Source organism: Rhipicephalus microplus, unplaced genomic scaffold, assembly GCF_043290135.1.
Source record: "Rhipicephalus microplus isolate Deutch F79 unplaced genomic scaffold, USDA_Rmic scaffold_736, whole genome shotgun sequence".
NCBI classification, from domain to species: domain Eukaryota; kingdom Metazoa; phylum Arthropoda; class Arachnida; order Ixodida; family Ixodidae; genus Rhipicephalus; species Rhipicephalus microplus.
The window spans coordinates 12501-22500 of NW_027465292.1; the positions used below are offsets into that span (position 1 = coordinate 12501).

At 60.1% G+C, this 10000-nt stretch overlaps 1 non-coding gene across 1 annotated transcript; it reads right to left on the reverse strand.

The window, feature by feature from the left end:
* Positions 1 to 1252: 1252 nt before the first annotated feature.
* On the reverse strand, positions 1253 to 3067 carry LOC142795568 (small subunit ribosomal RNA). Its single transcript, XR_012893126.1, has one exon. It is a non-coding gene; the product is annotated as a small subunit ribosomal RNA (ribosomal RNA).
* Between the last annotated feature and the right edge of the window lie 6933 nt (positions 3068 to 10000).

Genomic DNA, 10000 nt, shown 5'->3' on the forward strand with positions numbered 1-10000 from the left:
GGCGGGTCGGTCTCCTCCGCATAAAAAGGGGGACCCCCGCTTTTTGTTCCACGAAATCGCACAAGCTTTTTTCGCATCCACGGTTTGCCACCGCACACCAAAATGCCGATCCGGCTGCCTACTTTAGCCAACAGGTGGAGCCAGGCGCGCCGTACTTGCGCGGCACTTCCCACGTCCACCGAAGTCGGTGCCAAGGACCACTTTCGGCGCCGGAGCCGCGTACGAGCCTACTCGAGGCGGAAGAACGAAGCCAGCAAGGGCCTGGCCGCAAGTGCGTTCAATTGTCGGGACGTCCAAGTCCCTCGTTCTTCCGTGCTTCCTCTTTCGGCAAGTCGTTGCGGCACCTTCCCAAAGCGCGCAGACCCGCTAATCGCGACGAGCGCGACGTGGCCGTGCCGCCTTTCCCTCGGCAGCAAGCAAAACGCCTGGCAACGTCGACGCTCCCCTAACCGCGATCTCGCACCGTGTTTCGTGTGGCGAATTCAAAAGCCGGCCGGCGCTGCTGCAACCATTACGGTCGGTACGCATACGCCGCGGAGGGCGGGACGGTCATCGGAGCGTGCGGTTCCTCCATCGAGTACTGCGCACCTCGGCCGTCGCATCGCCGTGCCATGACCGGCCGCGCGTCAACGCGAACCGGTGCCAGCGAGATCCCTCGCCTGCAAGAACCGACCGGCAGCCTCCGTCACCCGAGGACGCGGAGGCGCTTGCCGCGGACGGCGGGACGGTATGCACTGGTGCACAGCGGACCCGTCACATCGCCAGTTCCTTGACCGACCGCCGACGCTTGTGCCGTTCCTCTCGTACTTGGCAGTCGCCGCGCGATTGTCGGGTCTCGTTCTTGCACGCTCGAACGGTCGGGAGGGCACTCGGCTGGCGTTTCGGGAACGCGCAGCCTCGCCTTCTACCGACGTAACCACGACTCGCCGTTCGCGCTCCGCCGCTCCTGTTTACAGTACTAGGCGGTCCCGCAGCGGTCGGGTCGCGCATTTCGAGCGCTTCGAGCCACGGTGCAGTGGCGGGTCGAAAGCCGACCTATGAGTGCGTTGCGCCGTTTGTACCCGCGTCCGCCACCTGGCCGACCGTCCAAGGTCGCGGTGTTGGCGTCCGCTGGGCGCAACAATTTGTCACGGGGTGCCGCTCCACATTCAGGCAGCCCCGTGGGGAAAAGCCGACCCCGCGTCCAAACGGGGTCAGCGGCAGAAAGTGTCGGGCGCAGACGCAGCTGAGGCGCTCACCCTTCACAATCCGTTAATGATCCTTCCGCAGGTTCACCTACGGAAACCTTGTTACGACTTTTACTTCCTCTAAATGATCAAGTTTGGTCATCTTTCCAACAGACCGGCGCAACCGAAAGGCCGCGCCGGACATCGGTCCGAAGACCTCACTAAATCATTCAATCGGTAGTAGCGACGGGCGGTGTGTACAAAGGGCAGGGACGTAATCAACGCGAGCTTATGACTCGCGCTTACTGGGAATTCCTCGTTCAAGGGGAACAATTGCAAGCCCCTATCCCAATCACGAAAGAAGTTCCACGGGTTACCCAGTCTTTTCAGACAGGGATAAAGACACGCTGCTTCCTTCAGTGTAGCGCGCGTGCGGCCCCGGACATCTAAGGGCATCACAGACCTGTTATTGCTCTGTTTCGTGCGGCTAGGAGCCGCTTGTCCCTCTAAGAAGGTTGTAAGGTGCTGGGAACCCCGCACCTATTTAATAGGCTAGAGTCTCGTTCGTTATCGGAATTAACCAGACAAATCGCTCCACCAACTAAGAACGGCCATGCACCACCATCCACCGAATCAAGAAAGAGCTCTCAATCTGTCAATCCTCCCAGTGTCCGGGCCGGGTAAGTTTTCCCGTGTTGAGTCAAATTAAGCCGCAGGCTCCACTCCTGGTGGTGCCCTTCCGTCAATTCCTTTAAGTTTCAGCTTTGCAACCATACTTCCCCCGGAACCCAAATACTTTGGTTTCCCGGAAGCTGCCCGCCGAGTCATTTGAGTAACTCAGGCGGATCGCTGGTTGGCATCGTTTATGGTCAGAACTAGGGCGGTATCTGATCGCCTTCGAACCTCTGACTTTCGTTCTTGATCAATGAAAACATTCTTGGCAAATGCTTTCGCAGTAGTTCGTCTTGCGACGGTCCAAGAATTTCACCTCTAGCGCCGCAATACGAATGCCCCCGTCCGTCCCTCTTAATCATTACCTCGTATTCCAAAAACCAACAGAACAGAAACGAGGTCTTGTTCTATTATTCCATGCAAGTTTATTCAGGCGACTCGCCTGCGTTGAGCACTCTAATTTTTTCAAAGTAAAAGCACCGGCCATCTCGAGGCACACAATGAAGTGCACCAAGAAAGAACCGGCATGATGTTCAGTCCGAGCCGTCGCATCGGGTAGATGCACTACTCGTCTGGAACTGAGATCCAACTACGAGCTTTTTAACCGCAGCAGCTTTAGTATACGCTATTGGAGCTGGAATTACCGCGGCTGCTGGCACCAGACTTGCCCTCCAATTGATCCTCGTTAAAGGATTTAGAGTGTACTCATTTCAATTACGGGGCCTCAAAAGAGTCCCGTATTGTTATTTTTCGTCACTACCTCCCCGTGCCGGGAGTGGGTAATTTGCGCGCCTGCTGCCTTCCTTGGATGTGGTAGCCGTTTCTCAGGCTCCCTCTCCGGAATCGAACCCTGATTCTCCGTTACCCGTAACAACCATGGTAAGCAAGTAACCTACCATCGAAAGTTGATAAGGCAGACACTTGAAAGAAACGTCGCCGGCTCGTGGCCATGCGATCAGCACAAAGTTATCCAGAGTCACCACACAATACGGGCCGAAACCCGATCGATCTTGGTCTAATAAAAGCACCCGTTACCCAAAGGGCTCCAGGCTCACTGCATGTATTAGCTCTAGAATTGCCACAGTTATCCAAGTAGGAAGAAACGATCTAAGGAACCATAACTGATTTAATGAGCCATTCGCGGTTTCGCCTTATTTCGGCATGTACTTAGACATGCATGGCTTAATCTTTGAGACAAGCATATGATTACTGGCAGGATCAACCAGGTAATCGTTCGACTGCGCGTCCGTCCTCGCCCTCGGCGGGCCGGACGCAGTCTGTGTGCGGCGGAGGCCACCTTCAGGCGCCCCAACACGCTTATTTTGCACTCCGAGATGACGGCGTTCGAGCTCGCTACGGCACAACCTTCCCGAAAGACGAGTGGGAGCCGTGCGGCAAGAAGCACGTTCATGCTCGCTCTTTTTCGTTGCATCGACTCGGTCGCGCCGTGCGGGTTGCCCAAGCCCGCTGCACTGTCGGTGGACCGGCCGGAACTAGCAACGGAGCCGAGACTGCAAAGCCGCCAGACGACGGGTCACGCCCGCGTCTTCGGCGCTTTCGCATCTGAATCGCCCGAGGACGACACGGAACACACCTCGATATCGTGGTAAAACGGCACCGTCCGACAACCAGCCCCTAACGCATCAAGCGGATGAGGCTGCAGACGACTGCCGTGGATTCCCCTGGAGCAGACCCGAGGACACGCTTGACGAGGCCGAAGCCCGCCGCATATCAGACACCCGGTCGCTTTCGCGTACGCCGCTCACGAGAACCCCCACATAATAGCAGCGATAAGTACCCAGACCTCCTTGGGCCCTAATACGAGCGTACTCGAGAAAATTTCACCGCGGGTGTGCCCCGAAACGTGTGGCATGTTGAGCGTGCCACAAGTCTACGTCGCTCTCAAACCCGCCGAGGTCGTAGAATTTGCGACCCTACTCACGAAATTCCCACCGAGGATACGGCCGCAAACGTACCGCACCTTGGGTAGGCCACGAGTTTGTGCAACACTACGCTGACGGCACAGCACCGAGGTCGTGCGCGCACGCACGGGAAAATTCCGCCGCGGTTTCTGCCGAAAACGTGAGGCACCACGACTCTCCGCAAGTTCGCGTCGACTGCGAAAGACCGAAGTCGTGAACGACGTGTCCGCTACTCGCCGCCGACACGCTGGACACCAAACGTACAACGACTCGACGGCGTCGTAGAGGCCCACGACGCGGTTTTCCTTAACGACGTCTCGGCGTGGCACCGACAGGTTAGAACGGCCGACCAACGTTCCCTGTCCGCCGTTCGGCTCAGTCGAAGGGCTCGGCGACTTCGGCAACGCTGCGAAGCCGCACGGTGACGCACGCCATGTCCCCATTTTTTTTTTTCTTTCTGCGTCTGCCGGGGTGCCCCTATAATAGCAGCGATAAGCACCCAGACCGCCGTGGGTCGCTCGCCCCGGCTGACGTGGTTTTTCGTACTCCTGCGGCGGTCGCCGTCAAGCACGTCCAAATACGCTACTTTCGTGGGCGCATTCACGCTCTTTCGCTTCGCCGGAGTGCCAGCACTCACTCTGCCAAAAACGGCGAACATCCGAGCGGCGGTTCCCACTTTTGCGTCGGCGTCGCAAACCCCGCCCCGGCAGACGAGGTTTGCCGTACTCGTGCGACGGTGGCCGGCGGGCACGTCGAAAGACGCCGATATCGTGCGCGAATTGGCGCACCTTGGCTTCACCGGAGTGCCGCCACTGACTCCTCCAAAAACGGCGAAGATCCGAGCGGCGCTTCCCACTTTCGCATCGGCGTCCCGAACTCCGCCCCGGCTGACGCGGTTTACCGTACTCGTGCGACGGTCGCCGGCGAGCACGTGGAAAGACGCCGATATCGTGCCCGAATCGGCTCCGTTCGGCTTCGCCGGAGTGCCAGCACTGGCTCGGCGAAAGACGACGAACATCCGAGCGACGGTTCTCACTATTGCGTACGCGTCGCAAACCCCGCCCCGGCAGACGCACTTTGCCGTACTCGTGCGACGGTCGCCGGCGAGCACGTAGAAAGACGCCGATATCGTGCCGGAATCGGCCCCGTTTGGCTTCGCCGGAGTGCCAGCACTCACTCGGCCACAAACGGCGAACATCCGAGCGGCGGTTCCCACTTAGCCGTCGGCGTCCCGAACTCCGCCCCGGCAGACGCGGTTGCCGAGCTCGTGCGACTAGCGACCGCGAAGCCGTCTCGCGACGCCGCTTTCGTGCGCGGCTCCCACTGCGACCTGGGTCACCCGAGGTCGACGAGCAAAAAAGAATGTCGAAAAAAATTTTTTTTTTTTTTGCGTCTGCCGGGGTGCCCCTATAATAGCAGCGATAAGCACCCAGACCGCCATGGGTCGCTCGCCCCGGCTGACGTGGTTTTTCGTTTTCCTGCGGTGGTCGTCGTCAAGCACGTCCAAACACGCCACTTTCGTGGGCGCATTCGCGCTCTTTCGCTTCGCCGGAGTGCCAGCACTCACTCTGCCAAAAACGGCGAACATCCGAGCGGCGGTTCCCACTTTTGCGTCGGCGTCGCAAACCCCGCCCCGGCAGACGAGGTTTGCCGTACTCGTGCGACGGTGGCCGGCGGGCACGTCGAAAGACGCCGATATCGTGCGCGAATTGGCGCACCTTGGCTTCACCGGAGTGCCGCCACTGACTCCTCCAAAAACGGCGAAGATCCGAGCGGCGCTTCCCACTTTCGCATCGGCGTCCCGAACTCCGCCCCGGCTGACGCGGTTTACCGTACTCGTGCGACGGTCGCCGGCGAGCACGTGGAAAGACGCCGATATCGTGCCCGAATCGGCTCCGTTCGGCTTCGCCGGATTGCCAGCACTGGCTCGGCGAAAGACGACGAACATCCGAGCGACGGTTCTCACTATTGCGTACGCGTCGCAAACCCCGCCCCGGCAGACGCACTTTGCCGTACTCGTGCGACGGTCGCCGGCGAGCACGTAGAAAGACGCCGATATCGTGCCGGAATCGGCCCCGTTTGGCTTCGCCGGAGTGCCAGCACTCACTCGGCCACAAACGGCGAACATCCGAGCGGCGGTTCCCACTTAGCCGTCGGCGTCCCGAACTCCGCCCCGGCAGACGCGGTTGCCGAGCTCGTGCGACTAGCGACCGCGAAGCCGTCTCGCGACGCCGCTTTCGTGCGCGGCTCCCACTGCGACCTGGGTCACCCGAGGTCGACGAGCAAAAAAGAATGTCGAAAAAAATTTTTTTTTTTTTTTGCGTCTGCCGGGGTGCCCCTATAATAGCAGCGATAAGCACCCAGACCGCCATGGGTCGCTCGCCCCGGCTGACGTGGTTTTTCGTTTTCCTGCGGTGGTCGTCGTCAAGCACGTCCAAACACGCCACTTTCGTGGGCGCATTCGCGCTCTTTCGCTTCGCCGGAGTGCCAGCACTCACTCTGCCAAAAACGGCGAACATCCTAGTGGCGGTTCCCACTTTTGCGTCGGCGTCGCCAACCCCGCCCCGGCATACGCGGTTTGCCGTACTCGTGCGGCGGTGGCCGGCGGGCACGTCGAAAGACACCGATATCGTGCGCGAGTCGATGCTTCTTGGTCTCGCAGGAGGGCCGCCACTCACTCCTGCAAAAACGGCGAAGATCCGAGCGGCGCTTCCCACTTTTTCGTCGGCGTCGCAAACCTCGCCCCGGCAGACGCGCTTTGCCGTACTCGTGCGACGGTCGCCGGCGAGCACGTCGAAATACGCCGATATCGTGCCCGAATCGGCCCCGTTTCGCTTCGCCGGAGTGCCAGCACTCGCTCGGCCAAAGACGACGAACATCCGAGCGACGGTTCCCACTATTGCGTACGCGTCGCGAACCCCGCCCCGGCAGACGCGGTTTGCCGTACTCGTGCGGCGGTGGCCGGCGGGCACGTCGAAAGACGCCGATATCGTGCACGAATTGGCGCTCCTTGGCTTCACCGGAGTGCCAGCACTCACTCGGCCAAAAACGGCGAACATCCGAGCAGCGGTACCCACTTAGCCGTCGGCATCCCGAACTCCGCGCCGGCTGACGCGGTTGCCGAGCTCGTGCGACTAGCGACCGCGAACGCGTCTCGCGACGCCGCTTTCGTGCGCGGCTCCCATTGCGACCTGGGTTACCCGAGCTCGACCAGCAAAAAAGAAGGTCGAAAATTTTTTTTTTTTTTTTCTGCGTCTGCCGGGGTGCCCCTATAATAGCAGCGATAAGCACCCAGACCGCCGTGTGTCGCTCGCCCCGGCTGACGTGGTTTTTCGTACTCCTGCAGCGGTCGCCGTCACGCACGTCCAAATACGCCACTTTCGTGGGCGCATTCGCGCTCTTTCGCGTCGCCGGAGTGCCAGCACTCACTCTGCCAAAAACGGCCAACATCCGAGCGGCGGTTCCCACTTTTGCGTCGGCGTCGTAAACCCCGCCCCGGCAGACGCGGTTTGCCCTACTCGTGCGACGGTCGCCGGCGAGCGCGTCGAAAGACGCCGATATCGTGCGCTAATTGGCGCTCCCTGGCTTCTCCGGAGTGCCGCCACTCACTCCTCCAAAAACGGCGAAGATCCGAGCGGCGTTCTCCACTTTCGCATCGGCGTCCCGAACTCCGCCCGGGCTGACGCGGTTTACCGTACTCGTGCGACGGTCGCCGGCGGGCACGTCGAAAGACGCCGATATCGTGCCGTAATCGGCCCCGTTTGGCTTCGCCCGTGTGCCAGCACTCACTCGGCCAAAAACGGCGAACATCCGAGCAGCGTTTCCCACTTTCGCATCGGCGTCCCGAAGCCCGCCCCGGCAGACGCGGTTTGCCCTACTCGAGCGACGGTCGCCGGCGATCACGTCGAAAGGCGCCGAATTCGTGCACGAATCGATGCTTCTTGGTCTCGCAGGAGGGCCGCCACTCACTCCTGCAAAAACGGCGAAGATCCGAGTTGCGCTTCCCACTTTTTCGTCGGCGTCCCGAACTACGCCCCGGCTGACGCGGTTTACCGTACTCGTGCGACGGTCGCCGGCGGGCACTTCAAAATACGCCGATTTCGTGGGCGCATTCACGCTGTTTCGCTTCCCCGGAGTGCCAACACTCACTCTGCCGAAAGCGGCGATCATCCGAGCGGCGGTTCCCACTTTTGCGTCGGCTTCGCAAACGGCGCCCCGGCAGACGCGCTCGTGCGACGTACTCGTGCGACGGTCGCCGGCGAGCACGTCGAAAGACGCCGATATCGTGCTCGAATCGACCCCGTTTCGCTTCGCCGGAGTGCTGCCAGTCACGGCGCAGAAAACGGCGAACAAGTGTTTTTTTTTTTTTTTTTCCTAGAATTTGTGTTATAGAAGGCACATTTGATATCGGACGATAATTTTCAACTTTATCACGCGCACCGATTTTCGTGTAGAGGTTTGCAAGTTTATGGGAATTTCTCCACTTGGAATAATGCGATTTAGTAGTACTACGAGAACTTCATGGATGTACTCAAGGGTACGGGGCAAGTCAGTTACGTCAACACCTGCAGATTTTTTACACTTCAAACTGAAAATTGTTGGTTGTGAGTCCTCGTGTGATATTAAAGGCCGATTCGCTAACACATAGAACAAAGAAAGAAAGGAAGAAAAAACGCCCGCGCTCGCTCAAGAAACCTGGGTTCGCAACAAGTGGCAACAACAAGCAACCGAGCGAGTGCGCCAAAACCCGTGGCGGCCGAACAAACGCGAAGTCCCAACCGCGTCAGCCGGGGCGGCACGGGACAGGAAAAATCACTTCAGCCGGGGCGGCGGGGCACCGAATAAACCTCGTCACCTCGTCGCAGGATAAAAGAGGAAACAAAAAGTCTAAACAGCGTCTGCTGGAGCGAATGCGTAATAAAACAACAACAACAACAAAAAAAAAAACACCCGCGCTCAAGAAGTCTGCAATCACCACAAAAGGCGACTGTGACCGAGAGCAGCGTCAGCCGGGGCCGTGCGGAAACGGAAAAACCGCGACTACCGGGGCGTCGAGGCACCGAAAAATCCACTTCAGCCGCGGCGAAAAAAAAAAACAAAAAGAAAGACGGAGGGGGGGGGGGGAACCACGTCTGCCGGGGCGAAGGAAAAAAAAAAAACGCGTCTGCCGGGGCGAGCCCGGGTGCGGCACCACCGGGAAAACTGTGGCAAACAGACATGGCGATCGAGTGAGTGGGCCGCCAGCCAGGCTCAGCCAAAAAGTGCAAAGTCCGAACTGCGTCAGCCGGGGCGGCAAAAACCACGTCAGCCGGGGCGGCGCAAAAAACCGCGTCTGCCGGGGCGGCACGAAACCGCGTCAGCCGGGGCGGCGCGAAAACTGCGTCAGCCGGGGCGAAAGAAAAAAAAAAAAAAAACGCGTCTGCCGGGGCGAGCCCGGGTGCGGCACCACCGGGAAAACTGTGGCAAACAGACATGGCGATCGAGTGAGTGGGCCGCCAGCCAGGCACAGCCGAAAAGTGCAAAGTCCGAACCGTGTCAGCCGGGGCGGCAAAAAACCGCGTCAGCCGGGGCGGCGCAAAAAACCGCGTCTGCCGGGGCGGCACGAAACCGCGTCTGCCGGGGCGGCGCGAAAACTGCGTCAGCCGGGGCGAGCCCGGGTGCGGCACCACCGGGAAAACTGTGGCAAACAGACATGGCGATCGAGTGAGTGGGCCGCCAGCCAGGCTCAGCCAAAAAGTGCCAAGTCCGAACTGCGTCAGCCGGGGCGGCAAAAAACCGCGTCAGCCGGGGCGGCGCAAAAAACCGCGTCTGCCGGGGCGGCGCGAAAACCGCGTCTGCCGGGGCGGCGCGAAAACTGCGTCAGCCGGGGCGAAAGAAAAAAAAAAACGCGTCTGCCGGGGCGAGCCCGGGTGCGGCACCACCGGGAAAACTGTGGCAAACAGACATGGCGATCGAGTGAGTGGGCCGCCAGCAAGGCTCAGCCAAAAAGTGCTAAGTCCGAACTGCGTCAGCTGGGGCGGCAAAAAACCGCGTCTGCCGGGGCGGCACGAAACCGCGTCAGCCGGGGCGGCGCGAAAACCGCGTCTGCCGGGGCGGCACGAAACCGCGTCAGCCGGGGCGGCGCGAAAACTGCGTCAGCCGGGGCGAGCCCGGGTGCGGCACCACCGGGAAAACTGTGGCAAACAGACATGGCGATCGAGTGAGTGGGCCGCCAGCCAGGCACAGCCGAAAAGTGCTAAG